Source organism: Rhineura floridana, chromosome 6 (genome assembly GCF_030035675.1).
Source record: "Rhineura floridana isolate rRhiFlo1 chromosome 6, rRhiFlo1.hap2, whole genome shotgun sequence".
Lineage (NCBI taxonomy): Eukaryota > Metazoa > Chordata > Lepidosauria > Squamata > Rhineuridae > Rhineura > Rhineura floridana.
Window position 1 is genome coordinate 148,183,016 of NC_084485.1, and position 10,946 is coordinate 148,193,961.

General features: G+C 42.8%; 1 protein-coding gene across 4 annotated transcripts in view; it reads right to left on the reverse strand.

The window, feature by feature from the left end:
* SWT1 (SWT1 RNA endoribonuclease homolog) overlaps nt 1-10,936 on the reverse strand; it is a 73,120-nt gene extending 62,184 nt beyond the window's left edge. For 3 of the 4 annotated variants that reach the window (XM_061634039.1, XM_061634038.1, XM_061634035.1), the window contains exon 1: nt 9,991-10,339. The gene's annotated coding sequence lies outside the window, so the exon portion shown is untranslated. Of the gene's footprint in view, nt 1-9,990; nt 10,340-10,845 lie in introns of those variants that run through there. The other variant, XM_061634036.1, reaches the window with a different exon arrangement.
* Between the last annotated feature and the right edge of the window lie 10 nt (nt 10,937-10,946).

The window sequence follows — 10,946 nt, forward strand, 5'->3', positions numbered from 1 at the left end:
TGAACTACAGCTCTCATTAGTCTCAGCCAACACAGCTCGTGGTCAGGGATGATGGGAGCTGTAGTCCAGCAGCATCTGGAGAGCCACAGAGTGGCCTCCCCTAATGCTACCACTCCACATTACAAGAACCCAACAGGCAATGTGGAATATCCCATATCACATAACTCCATGGCTTGGGAACTATGCCCTTCATAAGAATAGCCTGCTGAATCAGGCCAGTGGCCCATCTGGTCCCAGGCTATGGCCTGAAGGCACATGTGGCCACCACCTTGCTGAGGCTTAGCAGGTCTGGGTCTGGTCAGGTCAGTGCCTGGATTCCCAGGCTGAAAGAAAGGCAGGGTATAAATTTAACAAATAAATAAATAAAAAATAGTCCAGCTTCTTGTTCACACAGTGACCAACCAGATGCCTGTGGAAAGCCTGCAAGCAGGACCTGAGTGCAAGAGCACTCTCTCCTCCTGCAAGTTCCAGCAACTGGTATTCAGAAGCACGCTGCCTCCAACACTGGATGCAGAGCACAGCCATCATGGCTAGTAGCCACTGATAGCCTTCAAGATGCACAATATTAGTCTCCAATCAAAATTGCTGTATTTATGCTAGGAATATGTGATTACCTCAGCTGACAACAAATATAGAACCAGGACTATGCACCCTAAAACAAGCTTTGGGCCACCATAATCATACATCCAGGACAGATTCCTCTACAAGATGAAGCTGAATTGCATCTGGCTCAAAGGTTTTCTTTGGCACAAGACACTGTAAAATTTGATACCCCCACACTAAACATAAACAAAGCATGCAAAAATGAATAAGTAGGGGTGCTCACCTTAAAATAAGCTTTGGACCATCACAAATAATACACCCACTCATCTAGGACAGAGGTCTCTATGAAATTATGTTGACTTGAACCATCCTGGATATGGTGATGTACGATTTCTGGTGGCCCAAATTTTATTTGTACATCCCCAGTTCCTTATTCATTTTTACATATTTTGACTATGCTTGGCATGGAGGTGACAAATTTGACAGTGTCTTGTGCTGAATAAAAGCTTTGGGGCAGACGCAATTCAATGTCATCTCATAGAAAAAGTTCTCCTGGAGGCGTGGATTTCATCATTTGTGGTGGCCCAAAGCTTATTTCGAGGTGCACACCACTAGTTTTTTATCTGTTATTGTCATTTGAGGTCACCACACTCTTATGAGCCTAGCACAACCACAACCAATTTGGTTGGGAAAAAGTATTGTGCCTCTCAAAAGGGACAGTCCCCCAGTCATGGACATATAGAATATGAGGTATTTCAGAACTTAATTTGAGGTTCAGGGACATAAAAACGTTATTTCTTTTTAAGTTTTCTAATTGACCGATGTTGCAAACTTTCATGTAAATAAGTAACTGGGAACTAGTACCCAACTTCAGCATCATGGTCAGAATTATGCTGTTTACAGTTGTTCCAGAACAAGCCATGATGATATCCTCAGTCTGGAGAGGGGGGTGCTAATCTTGCAGTCCAAGAATCAACACTGCCATGGTTGAGTAATTTACAAACAAAATTGTAAGATCATGCAGCTGAGCTCAGGAGATGGTCAACACAAAGATCCCAGAGAGCAATTTGTAAAGCGGGGGGGGGGGAGAGAGGAGAGAGAGAGAGTGAGAAAGGGGGGGAGCTCAAAATGACTTGGGATGGGAAGAAGATATTTGTAACTTTTCATATCACTAATTGCTGATTGTTACACTAATACTGTACAGCTGCCTTCAGTAGCCATGCATAATTTATCTGGGCCTAGTACAAACTTGTAACATGAGAGTCCTCCTCCCCTCTCAATCCATTGCCTGTTTTGAAAAATAGACAAGAATGGCCTTGACTGTTTTGAAAAGTTGGAAGACTGGTTGGTATTCATTTAGTTTCCTTTGTTTAAGCGCCTTATGTTTTGAGTTTCCCAATTTGTGGTCCCCCTCCTCAATTCAATTTTTTATTGCTTTTTCAAAAAATATCCTAAAATAAACCCAGATAATAAAACCTAATTTGTAAGAAAAATTACAATTGAACATTAATTGGCAGAATGACACAGAGACCAGGTAAGTATGGGTAAGACAAGCATTTTTTCCTTTTCCTTATGACAAACATGACATATCAATAAAAAAATGAGATTATCTATATATTTAACCTCTAACCTTTTTTTCCTTCACAGGTGGAAGACTCAAGTCTATCAATTACCTGATCTGTATTGAAAACCAGGCATGGCAATATAGCATGCATGTCTCCTAATTTACACATGTGTGTACTGGTAAATGTTCTCTAGTAGAAGTATGTTGAACTGGAATTGGGGGGTGTTCTTTCAACTTTCTTGTTATGGTCAGAGCATCTCCTGGTGAAATTTATGTTTGCAGTGACCATTCTGTTTCACAGGGCTGAAGGACTCGTTCTTTATGGTTAATGCAGACCTTGGAGAAACTATCTTATCTTTTCCATTGAGACACAGAGGCGAGACAGCAGAGTGGGAGAGGAACAGCTGAAAGATTAAAGGTAAGACATGCCAACTCCAAAGCTGATCTACTATCGAATTAAAATTTTAACACAGTTGGGCATGCTAGACCTCAAGCTGTAATCATACTGGAATGAGTAGCAAGTACTAAAATAACAATTTAAGATGGAGAAACTCTGGTTTCATACACCCCAAGCAATAATCAATTCAATAAATATTACTGTTAAAAACATGCCAAGGGGAGGGTTGGGAAGAAAGAAAAATGTTTTATGGCTGTGGTTTCAAACTGTGTTCTGGAGAAACCTGAGATTTCACAGAAACGTATTATGAAGTGTAGGGTAACTTTCCCACATTTACCACAATGCCCTTACAATATTCAGCTGCAGAGCAGTTCTGCATGTATTCTATGGCACATTTCCAGTTTTTATGCAAGGCAGTAATGATGCCTAACAAGACTTGTTTATCCCCTGCATGAAACTGAGTGCAAGCCTCTCTCCCAAATTTGCTGAAAAGGTAATGTAGGAAAAGCTCCTTGACAGTTTGAAAAGGACTGGTGGAAACTGTGCAGTGAGGGGGTGGGGATGGGGAGTCTACTTTGAGAAATGGAGGACTGAGAACAAGAATAAAACTTTTAGTTATAACACATTCTTAGCACTGATATAGTAATTTGGATTTTTTTCTGGTGACTTAATATAACTTTTTAATATTTTCCAGAAAAAAAATAAGAGAAAAATACAAACACAAGAAGAATACAAAAAGAGACAATACAGAAGTACAAAACCAACTTTACCCCCAAACTAGGAACTACAGAAGGGAATCATTCACAACATCTCAGAAGGAAAAGCAAAATATCATCTTAAAACTGGATGCAGGTAAGTATAGCCCAATAAACTAAGAGAGCGCCTCCAACCTGAGTAGGGGTATGTTCAAGCAAAGCAATGAAATGAAATGGACTGCCTTCAAGTTGATTCCGACTTATGGGCAACCCTATGAATAGGGTTTTCAAGGTAAGCGGTATTCAGAGGGGGTTTACCATTGCCTCCCTCTGAGGCTGAGAGGCAGTGACTGGCCCAAGGTCACCCAGTGAGCTTCATGGCTGTGTGGGGATTTGAACCCTGGTCTCCCAGGTCGTAGTCCAACACCTTAACCACTACACCACACTGGCTCTCTACACCACACTGGCAATACCTCCTATTGAATGCATTGATTTCTGGTTCCTTTCACAGTAATCTTTGCCATTCTTGCTTATCACTTGTAAATGTAAACAAAAGAGGATCAGACTCCTCCTGGAAATGTTAAGTCAGGAAGCGATCACCTAAAATATCCCTCATAAGAACATAAAAAGAGCGTGCAGGATCAAGCAAATGGCCCATCTAGTCCAGCATCTTGTTCTCACAGTGGCCAACCAAATGCCTATGGGAAGCCCACAAGCAAGACCTGAGCACAAGAACACTCTTCCTTCCTGTTATGTTCCAGCAACTGGAGGTAATAATTGAATGGCACCAATGGAAAGCATTTCCCCCTATTTCTAACAGCAACACACAGGGTGCAATTTTTGTATCAATGGTGGCAGGTGGGGGAGGGATATTGTGATGCAGATAGAAATCCTCCATACCTAGGATTAAAGTTGGGGAAATCCCCAGACTTCACTGCAAGGCATGCATTATCGCAGAGGCTACCAACCTTTTGGAGCCAGAAGGCACATTTCAAATTGTGAGAGTGTGCTGGGAGCTGCCATGGAGGGGGAGCACATGGCAAAACATAAAATTATAGGGTAGTCATGGTGCAGCTTTTCCCATAATTGTAATTCCATTATGGGAATTTCCCCAATGCCAACAACCCTAAACCCCATTAAACACAAAGCGACTTACTTCTGAGTAGACATGCATACCATTCTTAATGAGTCCCTGGTCTTTAGCTACTGAAAAGCAGGAGACATGCCTAACCCTCGTTGCAGTTTTCACATTTGCATTTTGGGGGCAGGGGAATTCTTTAACTTTCACCCATTCTTCTTGTGTAGCAGTATATAAAGAAAATACTTCCCAGGCACTACCTGAGCTCAGGCAAACCCAGTACAGGAAAGATGCATTTTGGTCGCTTGGGGAAAAAATGGAAATAGACTTCCTTCAAGTCAATTCCGACTTATGACGACCCTATGAATAGGGTTTTTATGGTAAGCGGTATTCAGAGGGGCCTTCCCCTGAGGCCGAGAGGCAGTGACTGGCCCAAGGTCACCCAGTGAGCTTCATGGCTGTGTGGGGATTCAAACCCTGGTCTCCCAGGTCGTAGTCCACTCTAACCACTATACCACACTGTCTCTCTCGCTAGGGAAAAAGAAAGGGCAAATTATAGAGATTCCAAGGACTGGGGGGGGGGGAAACAGAAGCAGGAAAAGTGCACTAAAAAAGAGGGTGAAACAGCAGGTGTTTAGGATCCCAGGAATTCCTATTGCCAATCACAGCGCTGACTTTACTCTTTGACTAATAACACTGATAGGCAGATGCAGCCAGGCTGGCTCATTTCACATAAATTTCTTAGAAAGTGACTTGCACATTTTGCTCTATACCTTTCTTTCCATGAGAGCTAGAATTTACTATATTGTTTTGATAATACTACTGGATTGGTTTGGTGATATTACTACAAATGGTCTGAATATTGCAGGAGAGCATAGGAAGTGGCTTGCATTTATGTATATTGGTCTTACAGAAAACAGTATAACAGGAACAGCTAGCAGAGGGTCACTTCTAAGTTACCTCTAACATAACTAGCTCCAGTTTTGTTGATGAAGCCAAGGTAACACTAAGGGTGCAATCCAACTTGTTTTTGTGCTGGGCTGGGGGAAGTTGGATGTGGCGGACCCCTGGCTGAGCTGGCAGGCTCCCAGCGCCACCGGGCTGTGCCGGAAGAAGTCCCCCATCCTGGCTGAGACACAGCAATGCTGGAAGCCAGCCAGCTCAGCTAGGGGTCCGCCAAGGACAGCTAGCCCGGTAGACAGAGCCAGTAGTAGCCCCGAAAATAGGACGTTCAGGGGGTTTGGTGGGGGAGGAGCCATGGGGGGGACTTATGTGGCATCCAAGCCCCCCTCGGAGTGCTCCCACAGGTCCCGAGGAAAATTCTGCCAGCAAAAGGGTCATGGAGGGAAAGGATTGCTATGGTCATCTATGGGGAGCATTTACTCTCTGGTAGTTTTACTCATGGGAGCTGGCTCTTCCTTTCCAGCTCCCGTGCGCAGCTCCCGATGGACCCTATGTTCAGCTGGGCTGGTAGCTCCTGAGCAGCAAGTGGATGCTGTGGAGCTTCCTGGTGGCTCCTCCTTTGCTTACCCCCCTCCCACCGGCTTCCTCTCATTTGGATTGCTCTCCAGACAAAATTCACCCCACACTGGAATTTATAAATATATTTGTACACTGCTACTTCATTTAAAAACCATCAAAGAGGTTTACAAGTTAAAAAAAATGTTTTACAAATACAGTAAAAACAAAGGTTAGCTATTTGTCTGGAGTCATTGATGCCCTAGCTGGAAAGACAAAACTGCTGAGGATAGTGGCACTCATGCGCATCTCCAAGACACTTACTGGAGATGGAAGTAGTTTATGATGCTCCTACAAGAGGAAGAAGATGGATACAGGAAAAGAGTAATGCAGGCGTTCTCACCCTCCATCAGTCACTTGAGCAAAATTTAAGAATTGAGCTTCTGGGAGGAGGATTCCAAACAAAAAAAGCTGGCAATACCTGCGTTGACAACTCTGTGTTCCCCACCTTCATAATGCACCTCTGATATTAATTTAGCATTAATGTGTAGAACAACAGTGTAGCCACACACATTGCTGATTGAACATATCTACATTACCCTTTGGGGACAGCAGTATTTTTTTTCTCCTACAACAAAAGTTCTCTACTGCAGTGCTATTCACACCTCAAAGACTGACAAATATTGTTCTTGTTTTACCATCAGCCCTGCTTCCATAACAAACAGCAGTCTCACATACAGAAATTTAGCAGGCAGTTTTCTTCATTATTGTGGGTGCTTCCAGACAGTTATTTTTGGGTGGGATTCAATCACATACTGGAAAATTGAGGTTGTACAGTTAAAGAGTTGATTTGGTGCTCTTGAACAACAAATCCACTTCACCCCAAAAAGTAGAACTTTTTTTGCTAAGGACAGTGATGGGAAAATGTACTGGAAAGTGTGGGATACCTATTGCTTGATGCAATGTCATATAACCTACCCAAAAACAAACCAGAATGAATGCTCAATAAATAGCCAGTACTGTCAAACCTCTCTGCAGACTTTGTGCAAACATATCCGGATGAATGCTCAATAAACAGGTTGTCTGGAAGGGAAAATATAAGGGCCCCTCTAGACTTTTTTTCCCCCAGGTATATTCTGCAATCTGTCATTGATGTAATAACAGGACGTTAGTGATGAATTTATAATGGACCATCCATACATCATTCCACTTTATTAGTAGTTCTGCAATGCTTCCAAAATTTTACATGATTGCCATCTGGAGGGCCACTATTCCACTATAGCACAATAAAAGTAAGACCATAAAACCTGTAACATTTGTGATATGAAAAGTTACACGATTTCACAGGAAACTATGGAACACACACCTAGCGTTTATTATTTATTTATTTATTAGATTGATATCCCACCCTTCCTCCCAGTAAGAGCCCCGGGTGGCATATTGTAAATGAAGCAGTATGACTAACCCATAAATTTTGCAGGCACAAATGATACTGAAAGTGAGATCACATATAACCAACCACCTCAATAACATCAATAGCACAAATCATGATTTAAGCTCATTAAAAAGAATGTCAGGAGGAGCCCTAAAGTTCTGTGCATCAGACTGCTGATAAAATACAGAACCAGTCTCAGGAGCAAAGACAGTATTTTTTTTTTTTTAATGCTTAATCAAAAGCATCTCTATGTATGGATGTGAAAGTTGGACAGTGAAAAAGGCAGATAAGAGAAAAATCAACTCATTCTGCTCTGGATCCTTGCCCCTCATGGCTAATAAAAGCTAGCAGGAATGGAACAGCCGGCTGGGCCAAGGAGGTGATTAATGCCTCTTTACGAGAGGGAGTGGTCCCACCCTGCCTGAAACAGGCGGTGGTGAGACCGCTCCTAAAAAAACCCTCCTTGGACCCTGATAATTTGGACAACTATAGGCCGGTAGCAAATTCCTGGGCAAGGTCCTAGAGCGTGTGGTCGCTCGCCAACTCCAGGCTCTCTTGGATGAAACTGATTATCTGGACCCATTTCAATCGGGCTTTCAGCCGGGGTTTGGTACAGAAACGGCCTTGGTCGCCCTGTATGATGACCTCTGTCGGGAGAAAGACAGAGGGAGTGTAACTCTGTTGGTTCTCCTTGATCTCTCAGCGGCGTTTGATACCATCGACCATGGTATCCTTCTGGAGCGACTTACGGATTTAGGAGTGGGAGGCACTGCTTGGCGGTGGCTCTGCTCCTATCTCGGGAATCGTCTCCAGAAGGTGATGCTGGGGGAACATTACTCGAGTCCCTGGGTACTCCAATATGGAGTCCCGCAGGGTTCAGTTCTGTCCCCCATGCTTTTCAATATCTATATGAAGCCGCTGGGTGAGGTCATCAGGAGTTTTGGAGTGCGTTTCCAGCAATATGCTGATGATACGCAGCTCTACTACTCCTTTTCATCTTCGTCAGGTGAGGCTGTTGATGTACTAGACCGCTGCCTGGCCACGATAATGGGCTGGATGAGAGCTAATAAACTGAAACTCAATCCTAACAAGACTGAGATGCTGTTGGTGGGAGGGCCCTCTGCCCAGATGGTTGACGTTCGACCTGCCCTAGATGGGGTTACACTCCCCCTAAAGGAGCAGGTATGTAGTTTGGGGGTCTTATTAGATCCTCTCCTGTCACTTGAGGCTCAGGTAGCCTTGGTGGCACGGAATGCATTCTACCAGCTTCGGCTGGTAGCCCAACTACGACCCTATCTGGACAGGGAGAATCTCGCCTCAGTTATCCATGCTATGGTAACCTCTAGATTGGACTACTGTAATGCACTCTACGTGGGGCTACCTGTGAAGACGGTTCGGAAACTTCAGCTAGTGCAAAATGCTGCGGCCAGAGTTCTCACTGGGACAAAGAAATTTGACCATATAACACCTGTCCTGGCGCAGCTGCACTGGCTACCGATATGTTTCCGGGCCAGATTCAAAGTGTTGGTTCTTACCTATAAAGCCCTAAACGGCATCGGACCGCAATACCTGGTGGAACGCCTCTCTCACTATGTACCTACCCGTTCACTACGCTCGACGTCGAAGGCCCTTCTCCGGGTCCCAACTCATAAAGAGGCCCGGAGATCAACAACTAGATCTAGGGCTTTCTCGGTGGTGGCCCCCGAACTATGGAATGCCCTCCCAGACGAGATACGCCTGGCGCCTTCTTTGTTATCTTTTCGGCGCCAGGTAAAAACCTACCTTTTCGCCCAGGCTTTTTAAACATTTTAAATTTAATTTTAAACCTAATATGGATTTTAATTTATAAACTCAATGGCAATTCTATTTTGGATTTTTATCATGTTTAATGTTTTTATAATTGTATTATATTTTTCACACTTGCTCATATTTTAATTGTGATTTTATTTGTTGTACACCGCCCTGAGAGCTTTCTGCTATAGGGCGGTCTAGAAATGTAATTAAATAAATAAAATAAATAAATAAAATTTGAAATGTGGTGCTGGAGGAGAGCTTTGCGCATACCATGGACTGCGAAAAAGACAAATAATTGGGTGTTAGAACAAATTAAACCAGAACTGTCACTAGAAGCTAAAATGATGAAACTGAGGTTATCATACTTTGGACCCATAATGAGAAGACATGACTCACCAGAAAAGACAATAATGCTGGGAAAAACCAGCAGGGAGTAGAAAAAGAGGAAGGCCAAACAAGAGATGGATTGATTCCACAAAGGAAGCCACAGACCTGAACTTACAAGATCTGAGCAGGGTGGTTCATGACAGACGCTCTTGGAGGTCGCTGATTCATAGGGTCGCCATAAGTCGTAATCGACTTGAAGGCACATAACAACAACAACAATCAAACGCATGGCTATCATGAAATAAAAGTGCAAATATTTACAGCAATCAAGTAATAAAATAGACAAATAAGTACAACTAGTGTCACTATAATTAACTTTTGAAAAGATCAGAAACAAATACCTTAAAAATCATCAATTTTACTAATAAAGAGAAGTCAGTCAGTACAGCGCAGATATGAAATTTCTACACATCTTTACAGATCACTGTATTTGTTTCAATATATTCCTCTCTCAGTCACTGTATGCAGACATGATGAACTCTAACAGCACAGCAAGAAAAGAAAAAAAGCAGACACAACACAAGGGTAAACGAGTGCCTACTTATTGTACCAACCTTACCCACGCTCCAGCCCTGATACTCCCTAACAAGAGACCATTCTAAGAAAACATGGAGTACATTCCTACAAACTGATACATACCTCCAAACTGTGCATAAAAAGCACAAGATAGCCGCAGTACACCGTAAGAAAAAACACCAAAATCCACAGCTGGACAATAATTTTTTTGGTAATGCCCAACTGTGGACTCCAAATAGTACTTTGTCATAGAACAGTCCTTGAATCTTCCCTCCGTCTCAGCCAATCAAACCCCTCAGGTACTGATCTTTTCCCCCTAGGTTTCTTTTCTGGTAAATGCTGTAAGATTCTAGACTTAGAACTAGGCGACCTCTTTCTCCACTCCGTTCTGTTTCCTTTCGTTGCATCACAGAGGCCAGTGTATTGTTTTTTTAACCGAGAGAACCTTTGCCGAGATGCATGTTGGGTACTGTAATTTCCCTTCACATCGCTTAGTCTGCACCATAGAGATGTAAAAGTATAGAATACACTAACTATACCCGACCCCCAGCCTCCTCCCACGGATCTGCCATAGGGGGAATTACACTAGTCAGCCCATTTATTTTTTCGTAGAACAGATCATTAGCAGGGCATTTTTTATTTTTTAAAAAACATTTTAGAACTGCCACATTTTTCACACGATAGAGTATAAAAAATTTTCTCTGCTTCTACATTTTTTGGGGGGAGGTGATACGCGCTACTGCCAATTCAGATATGATAAAACAGTGTTTTCCCGTTTTCAGCAATTTTAGCCCTCTAACAAAGAGTAAAAAAGTAATCAAACAGAAAATCTGAACTTCAGACGGAGGAATTACCATGCCAATACTCCCCCTTAAAATAAAAAGGTCTATAAGCGTGCACCACAAACATAAGGAAGTATTTTTGTGGTATACACCAACCTTGCTCCAAGACTATAGAACCTTTCCTATATCCTATTACCTGAGAGTAAGTCCCACTGAACTCGATGGACTTACTGCAGAGTAGACATGTTTATGACCGCTCTGCAAGAAAATGCATACGTTTCTGTAACAATGTGGCAC